The 14,066-nt window shown below is 48.6% G+C and overlaps 1 long non-coding RNA gene and 1 other non-coding gene across 2 annotated transcripts in view; one reads left to right on the top strand and one right to left on the bottom strand.

The window, feature by feature from the left end:
* Positions 1-334: 334 nt before the first annotated feature.
* LOC119468096 overlaps positions 335-14,066 on the top strand; it is a 33,397-nt gene continuing 19,665 nt past the window's right edge. Inside the window, exon 1 of the long non-coding RNA XR_005196715.1 lies at positions 335-388. This is a non-coding gene — a long non-coding RNA (uncharacterized LOC119468096). The remainder of the gene's footprint in view (positions 389-14,066) is intronic.
* On the bottom strand, positions 4,566-4,704 carry LOC119468104. The gene has a single exon (XR_005196719.1). It is a non-coding gene; the product is annotated as a U4 spliceosomal RNA (small nuclear RNA).

The following is a 14,066-nucleotide window of genomic DNA, read 5'->3' on the forward strand; positions in this document are numbered from 1 at the left end:
GCCGTGTGTCTGTCTTTTCTGTCTCTCTGGGTTGGTGTCTTCCTGCATCCGTGTCTGTCTGTCTGTCACTCTGCATGTCCATCTCTTTCTTGCTCTGCCTGTGTTTCATTCTGCCCATCCACTCTGGCATCTGTGGGTTTTCACGTCGCTATCTCCCTGGGGGTCTTTGTCTCTTTGTGCTGGGTCTTTTTGCTCTTCTCTCTCTGTCTCTCTCATCTCTGCCTCTCTGTGTCTCTGTTTTCCCCAAGGGTGTGTGTGTGTGTCTGTCTGTCTGTCCATCCACCGGCTCTCAGGCAACTGAAAATACCCCCTGCGTCTCATTTGATGTGCAGTTGTGAGATTCCCTTTGAATATTGCAGCAGTGAGTTGACGGTTGCCAAGGGAACAGGTCAGGAGAAATGGGGGGACTGAAGGGGGTATCGGGAGCCAGGCAGGGGGTGTGGGTATGCTTTTCTGTTTTCATCTTCTTTGGTGCTTTCCTTTTCCAAAGCATAAAAAAGGGCGACAATTTAAAATGATTTTTCAGGAATCAACACGACAGAAATAATGGCTCCTAATTGTGTTGGACTAAAAGCCAGGCAGGGAGAGTGGCAGTTCCCCCTCCTGTGCCTGGAGGGAGTTAATGGCCAGATTCTGGGAGTGGGGTGATTAGAGGGCCTGGAAGCCACTTTGCCTGGCACCTGGGACTGGCATGGCCCACAGCTGACTCCCCCTGCTCAGCTCTGAGCGCAATTTCAGAACCCCTAAGCCTGGAGTGTCACAGCTGGATGTGAGATGAGGTTTTTGTGGCCACACATGGAGGTGGGGGGTGCATTGGACCTACTGCTGGCCTTTTAGCCAGAGGTGGGGGCCAGGGCTGGGAACAAGAGGTGGGTAGAAGAGGCCAGGCTCTGGCCATTCTCAGACCAGTCACACATTCCGGTTTTCCCAGGCAGTTTTGCAAAAGCATCCTTGCTCTCCTCTGCCCAGCCCTAATTTGGTCATCATGGGGATTAACAGAGATGATCCCTGCACAGCACCCACTACAGTGCCACAGTGACCTAGCCGTCCACGCACCATCCTCTGCTGTCCAAGAGAACCCTGTGAGCTTGGACTGGACTTGAGCCATCTGCCTCTGGCATGGCCGTGGTTGTTTCACCAGCATTTACTCACTTGTACACCAGAGTCTTCTGTGAGTAGGATGTGGGTTTGTGCAACAATAATGGTTACTTATTAGCTATATAATGAGTAGGAATTATTAATGGACTTGTTTTCTTGTGTCCTTTTCTAAACTGCATATGAGCCCTTATCCATTTAACTTGCATGGTAAATCTTTGACATAGGGACTATTATTGTTCCCATTTTGCAGATGAGAAAATTGAGGAATTCGGCAGCTATGATACAGAAATGAAAGTGCAATCATTGGGGCAAATGCAGGAAGTCAGGGGATCAAAGAAGCAGACGAGGTCTGAGCAGGGTCTGGCAGGTTGTGTGGGTGACTACTGGGTGCATTGTGTGAGGGTGGGTTTGGAGGGCAGCATGCATGGACAGCCGACAGGTGTAGAGGTGGGTGTGAGGCCCACCTGGGAAGATTAGGAAGGACCTAGAATGGCGCGAAGGCCCCTTGCAGGGATGTTGAGCACCTATATCATCTTCCCCACCCCCCGTCGCCTGTGAAGAACTGAGTTGAGGAACAAGGCTGTCACCACCCTGGTGATTTCCAGCCTCGCCCAGCCATTGATTCTGCGGGACCAGACTGCAGGGAGCCAGCTCCGTTCAACATGAACCCCCCAGGAGCGCAGGGTTTCTCCCTTCACCCACCTGCCCCTCGTCCTCCCCAGTCAGCCTGAATCCTGTCCTCTGTCCCTGTGTCCCCATTTGCTTTGACCCCATCTGTCCCCACTAGTTGTCCTACATCTTTCAAAGAGATGCCTGGTGAGGGTGGGGCTAGGTGGTGGGGACAGTGCCATTGCTGTGTCCTGGAGCCTGTGTGTGACTCGGTAGCCTCTCCTCAAGGTGGATGTTTCTCCCCTTTTGTCAAGCCCAGGTCCAAGCAACTCCAAGTGCCAGCCGATGCTGCCCAGGGCTTCTGAGCTGTGTTTCTCACAATCCGTGGGAAACATGGTCCTGCAGCTTCCAGCATTGGGTAGGAGGGAGCCAGAATTGGAGACAAGACTGGGATAAGGACGCAGACAGGGGCTAAGCTCTCTGCGGAGGCTGCACGTGCAGAGGCTGCACCTGCAGAGGCTGCACCTGCAGAGGGGCATGATGGGAGGACAGTGTGGGGCCCAGTGTCAGGAGAGCTGCAGTGAAGAGGTGCCGTGGGCCTGGGCGTGTGGGAAGGTCTTGGAAAGGTGGAGAGAAAGAAAGGGAATGAGCACCTCCTGGGGCTCTCTAGTAGCCTGGACCTGCGCCCCAGTGCATGATAATCGAATTAGGACTGACTGACACCCTTAGTGACTTATTTTGGCAACTGGCCTTCCCTTCTCATGGGCTTCCCAGTACTAGTTAGGAGCCTGAGTTTTAGAGAAGTGCTCTTTAGTTTTTGTATTCTGATGTTTTGGGCTTTGCTGACTCTAGAGGGACTATCCATTCCAGTTCCTAGAGATAGATGTCTCCCTGCCAGTATGCCTTTTATATGGAAACCACCCAGTCCAGAACCCACATCCAGCCAGTGCCTCTCACACTCAGGACAGTGGTGTGACACTGTCCTGTGTGTGACACTGTCCTGTGTGTGACAGTGGGGTGACACTGTCCCCCTGCCCTAGACCCTAGGGTCAGGATCAGACACCCAGGGACAGCCCTGTGCCTCAGAGCTCCCAAATTATTCAAATTAATTTACCTGACACCTGCTCACCCACCTCACGGTTTCTTCTTGCATATTCTGTAATGGAGACTCCTGCCCAAGTCCTCTCTCCCTCTGTCTCCTACCGACCTGCTGCTTCTCTGTGGGGCCCTGCATGGTGCACTCACTCCTGTTCCTCAAAATCTGTGAGTAACCAGTCCTATTTCCAATGGCAGTCGGCTTTCTCTGCTGGCCTCACCACACTGAGCATTTAACACAGCCTCCCAGGGTGTGCGCCAGGCCCCTCCATGTGTCCCTGCAGGTCCACTGCCTTTTTCCTCTGCTCAGGGCCCTGGAAGCCTGTCCTTGGGGAGGATGACATCTGCAGGCTCTGGGCTTCCAGCTTCCATAGCTTTGGAGACACCAGCCAGAAGCCTAAGGGCAGGCGGAGGGTGAGGTTGGGGGGATTATCCATGTACCCCTCCCTGCAGGATGTGGGCTCTCAGTTCCTCTGCAGTGGCCACAGCTCTTCTTGGGTGACCTGCTCCTGTAGAAGTTCTTTCTCTGGGTTCTGGGATTCGCTTTCTCTTCTCACCTTGCAGGTCTTGGCATGGCAAGAGCTTCCTGCTGTCGCTGGCCCCAGGTGCTTCACCATCACCATTTCCCTGAGCCCTGATCGCTCTGTAAATGGTCCTGAGTGAAATGCTCCTCTATTTTTTCACTGGCATGAGTTCTGGTCTCCTGCCAGCCCTGATAACAGGGATGACAATGGCAGGGCTGGGCTGGGCAAGGGGTGGGGGTGATCCTGAAGCATTAACCTGGGAAGCTATCTTTCATCTTAAGAGAGTTTTCTTGTTGATACTTCAATTAAACTATTCCAGGACAAATCCTCAAAATGTGAAATTATATGGATCAGATGGGAGAAAATAGGTATACCCATTCACCTTCTTCAGTTACTTTTTTCCTTTTTTAGAGAGATAATTGGGACTAAGTGTTTCCCAAAATGTGTTAATTCTTCTACCACCTCCACAATTTTTGCCATATCTGCACACCACCTGTATGATTATTTATCTAATAATTTCCTTTCACTCAGCTTACTTTTTGAAACAGTCAGGTGTATATAATTTACATAATTGGAGATATAATTTACATACAGTGGAATTTACCCCTTTGAAGCATGAGGTTTAGTGAGTTTTAACAAATGCACACAGTCACGTGACCACCGCCACCACCGAGACCCAGACTGGTGCACTGCTCCCATGCTTCCCTGGTGCCTCTCCGTAGTCAGACCCATCTGCCACCCAAGGCCCCGGGCCACCTGATCTGATTCCTGTTCCCAGGGTTCCCCACGGTTCTGCCTTTCCCTGAACTTCATGTGAATGGGGTCATACAGTGTGTGGATTTCATGTCTCACTCCTTTCACTTAGCGAGATGCTGCCACCGCTAGTTTTTTTTTTTTCTTTTTTGAGGTGGAGTCTTTCTCTGTCACCCAGGCTGGAGTGCAATGGCACAATCTCGACTCACTGCAACCAACCTCTTCCTCCCAGCTTCAAGTGATTCTCCTGCCTCAGTCTCTCGAGTAGCTGGATTACAACCATGCAACACCAAGCCTGGCTAATTTTGTATTTTTAGTAAGGACAGGGTTTCGCTATGTTGGTCAGGCTGATCTCAAACTCCTGACCTCAGGTGATCTGCCTGCCTCGGCCTCCCAAAGTGCTGAGATTACAGGTGTGAGCCACTGTGCACGGCACACCTTTTCTTTTTTTTAAATTATTTTTTATTTTTTTATTTTTTTATTCAGTCTCCATAGAGACTCAAAAATTGCCAATGCCAACTATATTTCAAGTCATCATGGTGGGGTATTGGGAAAAGTTTTCAATTAGCAATAATTGCGCCTCGGATAAACCTCATTGGCTATGATATTGCCATTGCACAAAGCTACACCTTTTCTTTTTTTAAATCAAGCTAAAACCAAAATCACAATGTATTCATTCTATTGTTCAACATTCTTGTTTCTATATGCTGTGTTTACATTGGGTAATTCAACAAACCCATAGCCTGGCTTTTATTTTGGAATATTTCCAGGCAGTAGAATTCTCCCTTCTTAGTTGTGACAAATGCGTACAGTCACGTATCCACCATCACAAGCAAGGTACAGACAGTGCCGTCGCCCCAAAACCTCTGGGGTCTCCCTTTGCCATCAATCACTTCCTCCTCTCCAAACCCACTCCTTGCAGACACTGAGCTGACATCCCTCCCATAGGATTACTTTTGCCAGAGTTTCTTATGAGTGGAATAGATGTGGACTTTCGAGTTTGGTGTCTGTCACTGAGCATGTTTTTGAGATCCCCCATAGTCCTTCATGTATTAATATTTGTTTCCTTTTATGACTGAGTACTATTTTATTGTACCAATGTGTCGCTATCCCTTAGTCCATTCACCAGCCAGTGGACACTTGGGTTGTTTCTGGTGTGGGCTCGTTATGAATAAAGCTGCTATTAATATTTGTACACAGGTCTTTGGCCACATGTGTTCATTTACCTCACCTCGCACAGAATTGCAGGATTATATTGGAAATGTATGCATAGCTTTATAAGACATGGCCCAACTATCTTCCAGCCAGGCTTCGTGCTTTTCCTTCCCACCAGCAGTGTGTGAGAGTTCCAGCCATTCTGTATCCATCAGCACTCAGCTATGAGGTTTTACATTTTAGCAGATTGAGCAGGTGTGAAGCGGTAACTCACTGTGGTTTTAATTTGCATCTCCTTAATGACTAAGGACACTAATGATGTCGAGCATCTTTCTGGAGGCTCATTTCCTGTATCTCTTCTTGGATGATGCATTCCTTTAACTCTTTTGTCCATTTTTATTGGGTGGTTCGTCTTTTTCTCATGGAGTTGTAAGAGTTCACCTTGTCTTCTAGACATCAGCCTTTGGTCAGATATATGTTTGACAAATATTTTTTCCCCAGTTCTTGGGTGCTTTTACATTCTCTTAACAGTGTCTTTTTTCTTTCTGTTTTATTTTTATTTTTTTTGAAACAAGGTCTTGCTCTGTTGTCCAGGCTGGAGCGCAGTGACACAATCTTAGCTCACTGCAGCCTCAGCCTCCCAGGCTCTAGAGACCCTCCCACCTCAGCCTCCTGAGTAGCTGAGACCACAGGTGGGCACCACCACACCTGGCTAATTTTTGTATTTTTTGTAGAGATGAGATTTTGCCATGTTGCCCAGGCTGATCTTGAACAAATGGACATAAGTGATCTGCCTGCCTTAGCTTCCCAAAGAATTGAGATTACAGGTGTAAGCCACCACACCCAACTTGTTAACATGTCTTTCAAAGAGCAAGGGTATTTAAGTTTGATGAAGTTTTCAACTTACTTTTAAAACTTAAACATGTTGTTTTACAGCTTTACATGGAAAACCCATAGTATTTGCCATAAATTGATATGTTAGAAATGCTTTTGGAAGAAAGTTACAGGAAACTCAACTTTCAAGGCCTTTGGGAGTTATTCTAATAAACATGTGATTATCCCATAGAACAGGAAAGCTTGAAAAGGCAGTCCTGGTAATGTCATCAAGGGCCAGACCTTCCCACCTCTCCGCCCCACCTTCAGCAGCACGGTGATGTTTGCCCTCAGTCTCGTTGCCTCGAGTTCCTGGATGGCTGCCCAGCTCTGGGCATCACAACCATTGTTCAGAGCGAGAAGAAGAGCAGTTGCAGACAGAGCAGGGCGAGGCCAGTGTGGGGCCAGCCAGGGACCCAGGGTGGCGCACTGAAGGAGGCAATGGTCATAGTGCATGGCCCTGATGGTGAACACCTCTTTAAATCTGGAACCCTGGGCATGTCTCTTGCCTCACACTAGGCCTAGCCCTAGCACAGAGCTGGGAGTTCCTCTGCCTTTCTCTTATCATGTGACTCTTTCCTGGAAGCTCCCGTAGCAGACTGCTCTATGTTTCATGGTTAGAACTAGGACTGTACTCATAGCCATTTTTGAATGCACGGGTGGCCAGGGGAGAAGATATCCTGGCATGTTGCAAGAAGAAAGTGGAGAAAGCATGCTTCTGGTTGAAGGAGAAAAACTTTCCTGTGTTTAAGATGCAAGCAAATTGTGCATGTCAAAAGAACATGACCCAACATACTATTTTGAAACTGCTGGCTTTGCTAACTTACAAACTCTGTTTAGTCCAGGATGTATTTGAGTTTGTGGCCCTTGTTAAAATCCATGTACATTATGGAATTACAAAGGACACAGAATGACCAGAACAATCTTGGAAAAGAACAAGTTTGGAGGACTACACATCCCAATTTCAAAACTTATTACAAAGCTACAGTGTGGTACTACTTAAGAACGGATATATAGACCAATTGATAGAATTGAGAGTCTAGCAGTAATTTATGGACATTTATGTTCAACTGTTTTTGGCAAGGGTGCTGAAAGAGTATTCAATGCAGAAAGAATTGTCTTTTGAACAACAGTGCTGAGGAAACTATCTACAAACACAAATAAATTTGGGCCGCTACCTCACACCATATACAGAAGATTAACTCAAAATGGATGAAAGACCTAAAACTATAAGAGTTAAAACTGAAAACTGTTAGAAGGAAAGATAGGGGAAAAAGTGTGTGACCTTGAGTTAGGCAACAATTTCTTAGATATTATCCCCAAAGCACAAGCAATGAAAGAAAAAGTAGATAAAGAAGATTGCAAAACTAGTGTGTCAAAGGACACTATCAAAAAAGTGAAAAGACAACTCACAGAATGGGAGAAATATGTTCAAATCACATATCTGATAGGAGTCTAGTATTCAGAACACTTAAAGACCTACCGTGACTCAAAAATAAAAGGATGAAGAACACAGTTAAAAAAAAAAACAGAAAAAGGATCTGAGTAGACATTTCTCCCAAGAAGATATACAAATGGTCAGTAAGACATGAAAAGATCCTCTGAAGATCACTCGTCATTAGGGAAATGGAAATCAAACCCACAATAAGATAACGATTTCACACCTGCTAGGATGGCTACAAGTTTTTAAAAAGGGAAAATAACAAGTGTTTTTGAGGATGTAAAGAAATTAGAATGCTGGTGCATTGCTGATGGAAATGTGCAATGATGCAGCCACTGTGGAAAATAGTTTGGCAGTCCCTCAAAAGTTAAACATAGAACTACTGTGACCCAGCAATTCTACTCCTGGGTAGAAAACGTATGTTCACACAAAAACTTGTATATGAATATTCATAGCAACATTATTCATAGTAGCCAAAAGTGCAACCCATCCAAATATGGCATATCCATACAATGAAATATTATTCAGCCATAAAAAGGAATGAAGGACTTGCTGTTCCAAGTACAGAACCTTGGAGACATTGTGCTAAGTGGAAGAGTCCAGTCACAAAAGACCACATAGCCTGTGATTCCATTTATATGAAACATCCTGAAGAAGCAAATCCATGGAGACAGAAAACAGATGAGTGACTCCCAGGGGCTGAGGGAAGGCAGAAATGGGGCATGGTGTTAAGGGAATGGATTTCTTGGGGCATGATTAAAATGTTCTGGAATTAGATAGTGGTGGTGCTGGTGCACCATAGTGAATATCCCAGGAACCACAGAAGTAGTTTTCAAATGGTGAAGTTTATCTTATGTGACTTATATCTCAATTAAAAAGTTATTTAAAAGGACCTTGTGCCTGGAGAGACTCCAGACTGAAAGCTGAGGAGGGAGGCTGTTCCATCCAAGAACTTGTGCCTTCTTCCCCATCAGAGGCGTCCATGGCACAGTGGGACCCACATGGGGAGAGGCAGAGGCAGCTCCTCAACCTGGGGAGGACAGGTATGTGTTGCCTTCTGAAGGCAGCGGTGGCCATCTGTGGTCCTGGAAAGCAGTGGCAGTCTCCGGCTCAGGGCCCAGATCCCCATGCACCCAGGCAAACGTCACCTGCAGAAGTTTCAAGCCAGCCTGGCGTAGTAGGTTGCTCTCGCCACACGTGAGTGGAGGCTCGGAGACACCTGGGGTGCCAGCTTCTGGGCTGCAGCCCCAAGAGACAGACAACCTGCCATTTCCCTTCCCTCTGTGTGCACAGCCTGGCTTCATTAGTGGGAAGGTGATGATCTAATTTCCTCCAAACAAATGTTTGGGATGTGGAGTTTTCCTTCAACAATGAGCAGTGGCAGACGGTGAAAAATCTGCTTGCACCTTCTGGGGCTGGGTGGGAGAGCCACCCTGACATGCCTGACAGCTGAGCAGGCACTGTCTGCTGTGGCCCAGGGTTTCCTCACATCCTGAGCCGGGACATGATTGGCTGGAGCAGTAGGAAGGATGATGCTGGTCCATCAGTGGTCAGGGGACAAGGCAGGCAGACTGGGAGGAGCTCTTCTGATGGTCCCTCCACAAACTTGAAGTTGGAGAGCCCTGCATTTGCCACACCCTCAAGAATGACTTGGGCAAGGCACTTGCCCACCTGAGTCTCTAGGAAAGGGACCTTGAGACAGAGCTCAGTAGGCAGGTTGTTCGGGGGCCAGTCCTGTGGCAGGGAGGGAGGAAGCAGGAAGGGGCAGAGGGGCACACTGAGCTGCAGTGCAGGTGCATTGACAGCCTCCATTACCCTTGTAGGAATCTCAGAGCTGTTCTGAGTCTGGGATGTCGTAGGGCCATGCCTATGTGGGGCAGCCATGGGACATGGGCTCTCCCTGGAGCAATGACATATACATTTGGGGCAAGGCCTCTCTGGCCCCAGCACTGCAGAGAGCTGGTGAGGAAGCCCTGGAGAGGCCCGGGTGATGTGATGCAGCCTCCAGCATACCAGTCTCTAAGGTGTGGAACTCGGAAGGCTCTTTCTCTGGGTGAGAAGCAATGATGAGAACACAGAGGCAGCAGGGAGCTCACCCTGTCCAGGGCTTTCAGCCATATTCTCAGTCCTTGCAAGGATGGTGTGATCTTGGCGGGCTGCCTCTGAGATTTTACCAATCAGAAAAAGATTCCAGGTCTAATTTGTCCCTGTGTCTTGGGTCCCCAGGGCTGGGCTTTCCTGGTGTGGAGTGGGCACTGGGAATTGTTAGTGTCTTCACTTCTCAGTTTAACTGTGGCTTTCACCATGGTCCTACTGTTTTCTTAGCATTAATTCCCCTCTTACTGAACATCCTACAACATTAGGATGTGCCAGATCCAATACTTAGGTCTTTTATTGTCCTTCTTAAAATTTTTTAAATTTTTTTATTTTTAGACACAGGGTGCCACTCTATTGCCCAGGCTGGAGCGTGGTGGCACAGGCAGGGCTTACTGCAACCTCAGACTCCTGGGCTCAAGTGATCCTCCCACCTCAGCCTCCTAAGTAGCTGGACCACAGGCATGCACCACCACACTCTGTGAATTTTTTATTTTTAGTAGAGATGGGTTTTCACCATGTTTCCCAGACTGGTCTCGAACTCCTGAGCCCCAGTGATCTGCTAGCCTTGGCCTCCCAAAGTGCTGGGATTACAGGGATGAGCTAACGCACCCAGACTGTCCTTTTTTTAAAAAAAATTACATGACCTTTTCTTAATAAAGTCAATGAATGAAATGATTTTTGTCTTAGTAGAAACTGATAGTTGAGAAGGTATTTGCAGAAACTCCATGAGGCTCTTCCTGCGTTTGAACCAGCTTCGAGCCTTGACTCAAACGTCACCCTCTCCACAAAGCAGCCCCAAACACCCCTGTGGTCCAGGCACTGTGCCCAGCCCATACCACCACCTTGAGTGGCTCATGCTACCAGTCCTCTTTATAACACAAGTGACAGAAACCCTGTGCAAATCACCGTCAGTGGCAGAGGAGGGCAGCCCAGGCACTCAGGAAGCTAGTGGGTGCCTCCACTGAGACTGGATCTGACCATCAAGCAACAGTCCCAAGAGCCCGGGACCTCCTTGGCTCCCTTACCCCCCAGAAGTCCCCGTTCTACAGCAGCTCCAGTACCCACACCCTCAAACCACTGCATTCTTCCCAGAAGTCCAGATGACCCCAGCTCTCAAGGGGCCATGTGGCCTGAGAGTGGGTGATCAGGGTGGGCCCCAGAAGAAAATTAAGTGTGTTGTTTTCCTAACCAAGGGAAGGATGAATGGACCTGGAAGAAGACCCTCAAGTCCTCTCAAAAACAGATGTTAACACACCCAGATCTGAATTCATTCAACTCCCATTAGCCAAGGGACAGCTTGAAGGCCACCACACCCTGGAAGCCCTCCAGCTGCCTGCTGAAGCTCCAGGCCACTCCATGCTGGCAGGACTCCTTGCACGGCTCTGACTGGCATTTTCTGTGCTGTGTTGATGGATGAGACTGTAGCCCTGAGGGCCCTCATAGTGTCTGGCTGCTCTCTTGGTCTCCAATCTGGAGCACGACCCAGCCCAGAGAAAGAGCTGATGGATGTCTTCTTGCTGCATGAACTGGATGGTCAGGCTGATACAGTGGGGATCGTGGGGCAGGCATGGAGCTTGGGTTATGGGGAGAATCCCGAGGTTGGGAACAGGCCAGGCCAGGCATAGCCTCTGCAGAATCACTGGGGACTGCTACACAACTGTGCCCCCATGCACTGAATGCAGCAGTCGGGGAAAAGCTGAGGGACCCCCCCCAGGGGGCCACAGATGGCTCTGGGGCTCAGCACCTCAACTCTGCACTCTGTCACCCCAGCCCAAGCTCAGGTAGGGCTCTGGAACGACCACCCCCACACTGAACACCCCCCTCTCCACCTCCTACCACGTTGGGTTTCCTCCTCTGTGCCCATCACAGCTGGGGTATCTTCAAAAAATCTCCTTGGAGGAGCTTAAGGGTGGCAGGAAGCAGTGGGGACATATGACACTTGCTTTTTATTCAGCTTATATGTTTACTTGGGGAGACTGCTGTGGGACGTTGGAGGCTATGGGAGAGGGAGCTAAAGAACTCTCAAACCTTGGTGCCACCACGACAAACTTCTAGAAAGAGCTTTTACACTCACTGCCTCTATTTCTCATTCTTCAACCCATTTCAACCTGCATTAGGGGCTGTCTCACCTCACCCCTGAAAATTCTCCCATCTTAGGGCCACCAGCAACTATATGCTACTAACATGAGTGGCTCTTAAGTTCTTGTTTTAGCTGACCTCTCAGAAGCTTCAGTGAAACCCAAAATAACATGGGGTGACATAATAGTTGAGTTCTCTCTACTGCCTATGCATGCAGTCCAGGCCTGACGCAGCAGCTCCAATGTCTACACAAACTCAGACTCCCTCCACAGTGCAGCTCCTGCATCTCAGACATGCAGCTTTTCCCCTTATGGCCACTCCCATGCTTTTGGCTTGAATGACATCAACCCACCTGGTCCTTATTTGCCTCTTTGATGGGGCAACACTTCTGCGAGCCCCTGGAGTGCTGGGGTGTCTGCAGGGCTCTGCCTCAGATCCCCGCATTGTTCTCTTCTCATTCTGCACACTGCCCTTAGCTGGCTGCTTCCCATCCATGCAGGGGCCATGAACTGCCAAGCCCCCAACTCCAGCCAGGCTTTCACCCCTGGGCACCAGACACCTTTTCTAAGTGCCTGCTGTGTTGTACAAGCCTCGCAGGCTTCCCACACATGTGCCCCTCTGGCTGTCCCTGGGAACGGCTCCCGCCCATCCAGTTCCTCAGGCAGGGTCCTAGGCTTCTACCTCAGTGTGTAGATTCCATCCTCCCCTTCTTCTTTTTTTTTTTTTTTATTTTGAGACACAGTTTCTGTCACCCAGATTGGAAAGAAGTGGGATGATCTCAAATCACTGTAACATCTGCTTCCTGGGTTCAAGTGATTCTCCTGCCTCAACCTCCCGAGTAGCTGGGACTACAGTCACGTGTGACTACACCCCTTTCATTTTGTATTCTTAGTAGAGATGGGGTTTCACCATGTTGGCCAGGCTGGTCTTGAACTCGTGACCTCAGGTGTTCTGCTGACCACAGCCTCCCAAAGTGCTGGCATTACAGGCATGAGCCACCACACCTAGCCTACTTCTTTAACAGACATAATCATGAAGTCTCAGCAATTCTACTTCCAGATGTCTCTCAATCCTCCTATTCCCACCTTCTAGCCAGTGTCACCACTCAGTTCTCACTGAGGCTCTTTCCCCGCACACCCTCTCACTGTATCTGCCTACAGTGCCTCCACTCCTGACTGTGCTCCACACTCCTGTTAGGAGGCCTCTGACAACGTGGAGTAGCCACTTCCCTCTCAGAGGCTGCTGTGGGTCCAGGTTGTTCTCCACGTGCATCTCATCTTTATCCATCACCTCCACCCTTGTCCCAGGGTGTCCAGGGCACCCTCTGTATTTTAGGGGCCCATGCAAGTTCCTGGAGAGCTGGCACACATCTGTCCCATTCTTTGCTGTGTCATCTGAGCCAGTACCTGGCACAGGGTAGGGCTCAGTGAGTACTGATTGTCAGTAAGGGATAGTAGAGAGGAAGAATGGAGACAGTGCAGCAGAGAAAGGCACACTGGTAGGACAGAACAGGAAGCCACACATAGGCCCAGACCCATATGGATTCAATATGGATGGAAGTGGCATTTCCAACCAAAGCGGAAAGGTGGATTTTACAAAAAAGCTATTAGGACAATTACGTCACTGTTTGGGGGAAAAAAAAAATGAAGCTGAATTTAAACTGGTTGTGAGGCCCAAATGAGTGGGTTTGTGCCTAACACTGTTCAAGGCACAGGACATAACAGCAACAGAACCAAGGTCCCCCTCATGGTGCTCAGTGCCAGCAGATGAACAGGGGTCAAACCTGCAGGGGAAAGAAAAAGTGTGAGGAGTGTGGGGAGACAGGCAAGCCAGGGCATGGAGGCAACAGCTGCTATTTTAGATATGCCTCAGGCAGAGTGAGGAAAGAGGCATGTAAATGTTTTCAGGAGGTGGCTGGTGCTCAGGTGGATGGCACAGAAAAAGGGTCTCTGTGTGGTTGAGGAAGAAGAAAGCCAGTGATATTGTTTGGCTCTGTGTCTCCACCCAAATCTCACCTTGAATAATTACCACATGTCAAGTGCAGGACCAGGTGGAGGTAATCAGATCATGGGGGCAGTTTCCCCCATACTGTTCTCATGATAGTGAGTTCTTACAAGATCTGATGATTTTACAAGGAGCTTCATCCTTGGGTCAGCTCTCATTCTCTCTCCTGCCACCCTGAGAAGAGGTGACTTCCACCATGATTCTAAGTTTCCTGAGGTCTCCCCAGCCATGTGGAACTGTGGAGAATTAAACCTCTGTGAGTTAATTAAACCTCTTTTCTTTATAAATTACCCAGTCTCAGGTATTTCTTCATAGCAGCATGAGAACAGACTAATATA

This window comes from Cebus imitator, unplaced genomic scaffold, assembly GCF_001604975.1.
Source record: "Cebus imitator isolate Cc_AM_T3 unplaced genomic scaffold, Cebus_imitator-1.0 Scaffold376, whole genome shotgun sequence".
NCBI classification, from domain to species: domain Eukaryota; kingdom Metazoa; phylum Chordata; class Mammalia; order Primates; family Cebidae; genus Cebus; species Cebus imitator.